Source organism: Nyctereutes procyonoides, unplaced genomic scaffold, assembly GCF_905146905.1.
Source record: "Nyctereutes procyonoides isolate TBG_1078 unplaced genomic scaffold, NYPRO_anot_genome, whole genome shotgun sequence".
NCBI classification, from domain to species: Eukaryota; Metazoa; Chordata; class Mammalia; order Carnivora; family Canidae; genus Nyctereutes; species Nyctereutes procyonoides.
The window spans coordinates 14,881,829-14,887,153 of record NW_026575117.1 but is presented as its reverse complement, the minus strand read 5'-3'; the positions used below and the strand labels follow the sequence as shown (position 1 = coordinate 14,887,153).

The following is a 5,325-nucleotide window of genomic DNA, read 5'->3' as shown; positions in this document are numbered from 1 at the left end:
ATTGCTGTTGAGAGTCGCTGGATTAATCTGTAGAAGGCTTTTTCTCTTCCTATCTGGCATTATGCCTGGGTTACTATTAGTCAGCCGGGGTAGCATTCAGAAAGAGGAGATGGATATGAAACAGGCAGGTTGTGGAAGACATATAGGAAACTATCTCACCATATCTATCCGTGGTGACATTCAGACAGTATTGGTTATTTCATTTCCATCCTCCAAATATCATATTTCTCTCTTGCCTAATGCCACTCAGATGTACACAGGGAAGAGCAGACTAAAACTGTGTTCCCAGCTTAACCAAGCTGGTGCACAGTACTGAACAATTATAGTAGATGGCACTTATAATTATACTGTGACTATCTTTTTTAAAAAGATTTTATTTATTTATTTGTGAGACACACACACACAGAGAGAGAGAGAGAGAGAGAGAGAGAGAGAGCCAAGGACACAGGCAGAGGGATAAGCAGGCTTCATGCGGGAAGCCTGATGTGGGACTCAATCCTGAGACTCCGGGATCACACCCTGACCCAAAGGCAGATGCTCAACCGCGGAGCCACCCCGGCATCCCTACTGTCACTACCTTACACCGATTTTAACGTTCTATTTTTTTTTTCAATACAAGGAATCTTAATGAGGAAATTTTTCATGCTGATTAGCCGCATGATCCCAACAACTCATCAAGAGGCACTGTTTTCTAGAACATTCACTAAAACTTCTCTGGGTATTTTTATGACAAGTAATTTAATGAAGGGAATCCATCACCAGATTATGAAAGAATCACAAAGTCACATAGAGAGTATTGAAGCAATTCAGACATCAGCAAGAGACAAGATGTCAGTGACCACTCTTTGGAAATTGGAGGAGATAATATTAATGAGGCAATAAGTCGAGTCCATCTTCTGGAATATGCAATCCTTTCAAGGGCCGTGAAGATCCTGGATCATGGAAGAAGGGTTTGTCTTATGGAGAGCAACCACTTTGGAGGAGAGACAGTCACTACTGGGATAGGTCAGAGATGTGAGGGATAAAATATAGGAATACCAAGTTTCTCTTTTCTTGCTTTCCAGGCTATCAGCAGCAATTCCTATTGGCTAAATTTACCTAGGAGGCTTTGGAAGGGGACCATGGAAACTGATTTGTAGGAGAAGAGCATACAATAGGTGAGAAAGACCACTAAACAATGATGGATATACATCTAAATATTTAACAATATATTAGGTATTATAAGAAGAATTGTATGAATGGACATATACTAAATTCATTTATGTAAAAATAGTTGGGTTGCCTTAATAAATTGCTTGCTACTGCAGTCTAAATTTTAAGGTTTGTTGAGTTGTAAGTTCCTTAGAAATGTGGAAAAAGATCTCTAACTTAAAGAAAATGAAAATGAAATATCTGAAATAATTTTTATACCCTAATTGCCATGTATAACCACATCTTATATTTAGAAAAATAACCCATATTTGAAATTTTAAAGAATTTTCTCACATCTAATATGTTAAAAGGTCCACACAATAATGTCATGAAATGGATAAAAAATGGTTACTAAAACTTAGGTGGCAATAGGGGATCTATTTCTTAAAACATACTGAAAGCCCTGGTATTTAATACACATACTGAATTTCCTGTTAAGCCCATCTCAGACAAAGTACTGCACTATGTATAAGACCCTATAGTCTCCCTCTGTGAAAGAAAATAGCTTAGATAGGAAGCAATGTATAAATAATCGAGTGTCTTTTCCTTTTCTAAGATAAGCAGCTGGGTATCATTTAACAGAAGTTATTAAAGTAGCCAGAACATTTTTTAAAAGGTTTTATTTATTTATTCATGAGAGACACACGGAGAGAGGGAGAGACATAGGTAGAGGAAGAAGCAGCTTCCTTGAGGGAGCCCGATGTGGGACTCAATCCTAGGACACTGGGATCACAACCTGAGCCAAAGGCAGATGCTCAACCAGTGAGCCATCCAGGTCATGGACCCAGGGTCCTGGGGTAGAGCCCTGTGTTAGGCTCCCTGTTGACCAAGGAGCCTGCTTCTTCCTCTGCCTGCCACTCCCCTTGCTTGGGCTCTCTCTCTCTGACAAGTAAATAAATAAAATTAAAAAAAAAAAAACACTGATGAAGTTTGGTTTTAAAATGCAAACTTTAAACATCTCTATGAAAACAAGTTACAGCCATACTATTGGGACAATGCAAGGTCCATGCAAGTATATCAGATTGACATATTGGTAGCAGGAACTACTAAAAGCAATACTACTAAAAATAGCATAATAATAACAGCAACTAACATTTAGTAACCGTTATTTGATTTATCTTTTGTTTTCAATTTCTAAAAGGGGACTACTGATTGATACTGTGTGTTCATGACTTTACAAGTTTGCATACGTAAAAATTATATTTAATTTACCTCTGATTATTTTTATGTGCTGATGCTAGGATATAAAGGTCCTATTGTTCTCATAGACAGCCATACCTCAGAGATACAGCAATATCAATTTCTGCCTGAATATCACAATAAAGCAAGTCAGATGAAGTCTTTTGGTTTCTCAGAGCAAAAAAAATATGTTTACCTTGTAGTCTATTAAGCGTGCAATAATATTGTGTCTAAAAAAAACAATGCATATATCTTAATTAAGAGTACTAATTGCTAAAAAATGCTAAACATCATCTCAGCTTACAGAGAGTCATCTGTTTGCTGGTAGTGGGTCTTGTCTCAACATGTCTGGCTGCTGACTGATCAGAGTGGTGGTTGATGAAGATTGGGGTCCCTGTGTCAATTTCTTAAAATAAGACAATGAAGTGTGCCATATTGATTATTCCTTTTTTTCAAGAACAATTACTCTGTAGCATGCAATGCTGTTTGATGGCATATTACCCGTAGTAGAACTTTTTTCCAAATTGAAGTCAATCCTCCCAAAACCTGTCACTGCTTTGTCAACTGACTTGATGTGGTGTTCTAAGCCCATTGTTTTCATTTCAACAACCTTCACCGCATCTTCACCATAAGTTGCTTCCATCTCAAGAAACCACTTTCTTTCTTCTTCCACAAGAATCAACTCCTCATCTGTACAAGTTTTATCACAAGACTGTAGCATTCATTGAGATCTTCAGGATCACTTCTAATCCTAGTTCTATTACTATTTCCACCACATTTGTGGTTACTTCCTCCAGTAACGTCTTGAGCCACTCAGTCATCAAGGAGGGTTGGAATCATCTTCCTTTAAAATCCTGTTCATGTTGATCTTTTGACTTCTTCCCATGAATTGCAAATGTTCTTAGCGACACCTAGAATGGTGATTCCTTTCCAGAAGGTTTTCAGTTCACTTTGTCCAGATACATCACAGGAATCACATATCTGTGGCAGCTTCAGCCTTATGAAATGTATTTCTTAAATAATAAGACTTGAAAGTCTAAATTGCACCTTGACCCATGGGTTGCAAAATGGATATTGTGTTAGCAGGCATGAAAACCACATTAATCTTGTCGTATGTCTTCGTCACACCTTGGGTAACCAGGTGCATTGTCAAGCAGTCAAATTTTGACAGGAATCTTTTTTTTCTAAGTGGTAAGTCCCAAGAGTGGGCTTAAAATATTCAGTAAACCATGTTGTAAACAGATGTGCTGTCATCCAAGCTTTGTTGTTCTATTTATAAAGCACAAGCAGAGTACATTCAGCATAATTCTTAAGAGCACTAGGATTTTTAAATTGGTAAACAAGCCTTGGTCACCAGCTTTAAGTCACCAGCTGCATTAGCCCCTACTAAGAGAGTCGCCTGTCCTTTGAAGCCTTGAAGCCAGACAATGACTTTGTCTCTCTAGCTATGAAAGTCCTGAATGGAATCTTCTTCTGATAGAAGGCTATTTCATCCACACTGAAAATCTAGTGTCTAGTGCAGACACCTTCATTAATAATCCTAGCTAGATCTTCGGGATAACTTGCTGTTGCTTCTCCATCAGCGTCTGGTGCTTCACCTTGCACTTTTATGTTGTGGAGATGGTTTCTTTTGTTAAACCTCATGAACCAACCTCTGCTACTTTCAAATTTTTCTTCTATAGACTCCTTCCTTACCTCCCTCAGCCTTTGTAGAATTGAAGACAGCTGGAGCCTTTCTCTGGATTAGACTTTGCCTCAAGGGAATGCTGTAGCTGGCTTCATCTTCCATGCAGACCACTAAATTTTTTTCAATATAAGTGATAAGGCTGTTTCTCTTCCTCATCATTTGTGTGTTCCATGGAGTGTTACTTTTAATTTTCTTTAAGAACTTTTCTTCTCCACTCATGATCTGGCTGTTTGGTGCAAGAGGTCTAGCTTTTGGCCTATCTCAACTATTGACATGCTATCTTTACTAAGCTTTCTTATTTTTAGCTTTTGATTTAAAGTGACACACATGTGACTCTTCCTTTCACTTAAACACTTAGAGGTCATGGTAGAATTATCAGTTAGCTTAATTTCAGGTTTTTATTTATTTATTTTGTGTGTGTGTGTGTGTGTGTGTGTGTGTGTGTCTCAGGGTCTAGGGCAGCCCACAGAGAGGGAGAAAGACAGGGAACAACTGGTCTATGGGGCAGTTAAAACACACTTGCCATTTATGGATTATATTTACTGTCTTATGAGGGGATAGTTAGTGGCCCCAAATCAATGACAATGGTAACATCAAAGATCACTGATCACAGATCACCATAACAAATATAATAGTAATAATAATAATAATGAGAAGAATAATAAGAATAAGATTTGAAATATTGTAAGAATTCCCAAAATGTTATACTGAGACAGGAAGTAAAGAAAATAGAAAAATGGCACCAATAAACTTGGTCAACACTTTACCACAAAGCCTCAATCTATAAAAAGTACAGTATCTGATAAAGACAATAAAGCAAAGCACAATGACAGAAGGTATGCCTGTAATACTCTATTTTTCCTAGTAATGTCTGCTCGAGAGATCACTTCCAGTGTTAAAAAATGATCTTTTTACCTGAGATTTCCTACTGTAAGTGAAGGCAAGAATTAAGGATATAGAAATCACAGAGCAAGCAAACAGCATTTCAGCAGAATGGTTCCTTAAAAATTATAATCCTATCTATCATCTATCTATCTATCTATCTATCTATCTATCTATCTAATCTATCATCTATTTACATTTGCTTTGCAATATTGCCAAAAAAAGTGCAGTATGATGTATGACAGATCGAAATAGTAGTGTAACCACAAAATTCAAAAAACATGTTTGTTTTTATTACCCCTAAAAGCTCTTTTTGCCTCTTCTTGTCATTCCTCTCCTCCCACTCCAGAATGCCCTCTCCTGTGCCTGTCCTACAATGTCACCTG

At 37.5% G+C, this 5,325-nt stretch overlaps 1 pseudogene; it reads right to left on the bottom strand.

Annotated features, from left to right (window-relative positions):
• Window positions 1-2,680: 2,680 nt before the first annotated feature.
• On the bottom strand, window positions 2,681-4,422 carry LOC129515174 (tigger transposable element-derived protein 1-like; annotated as a pseudogene).
• Between the last annotated feature and the right edge of the window lie 903 nt (window positions 4,423-5,325).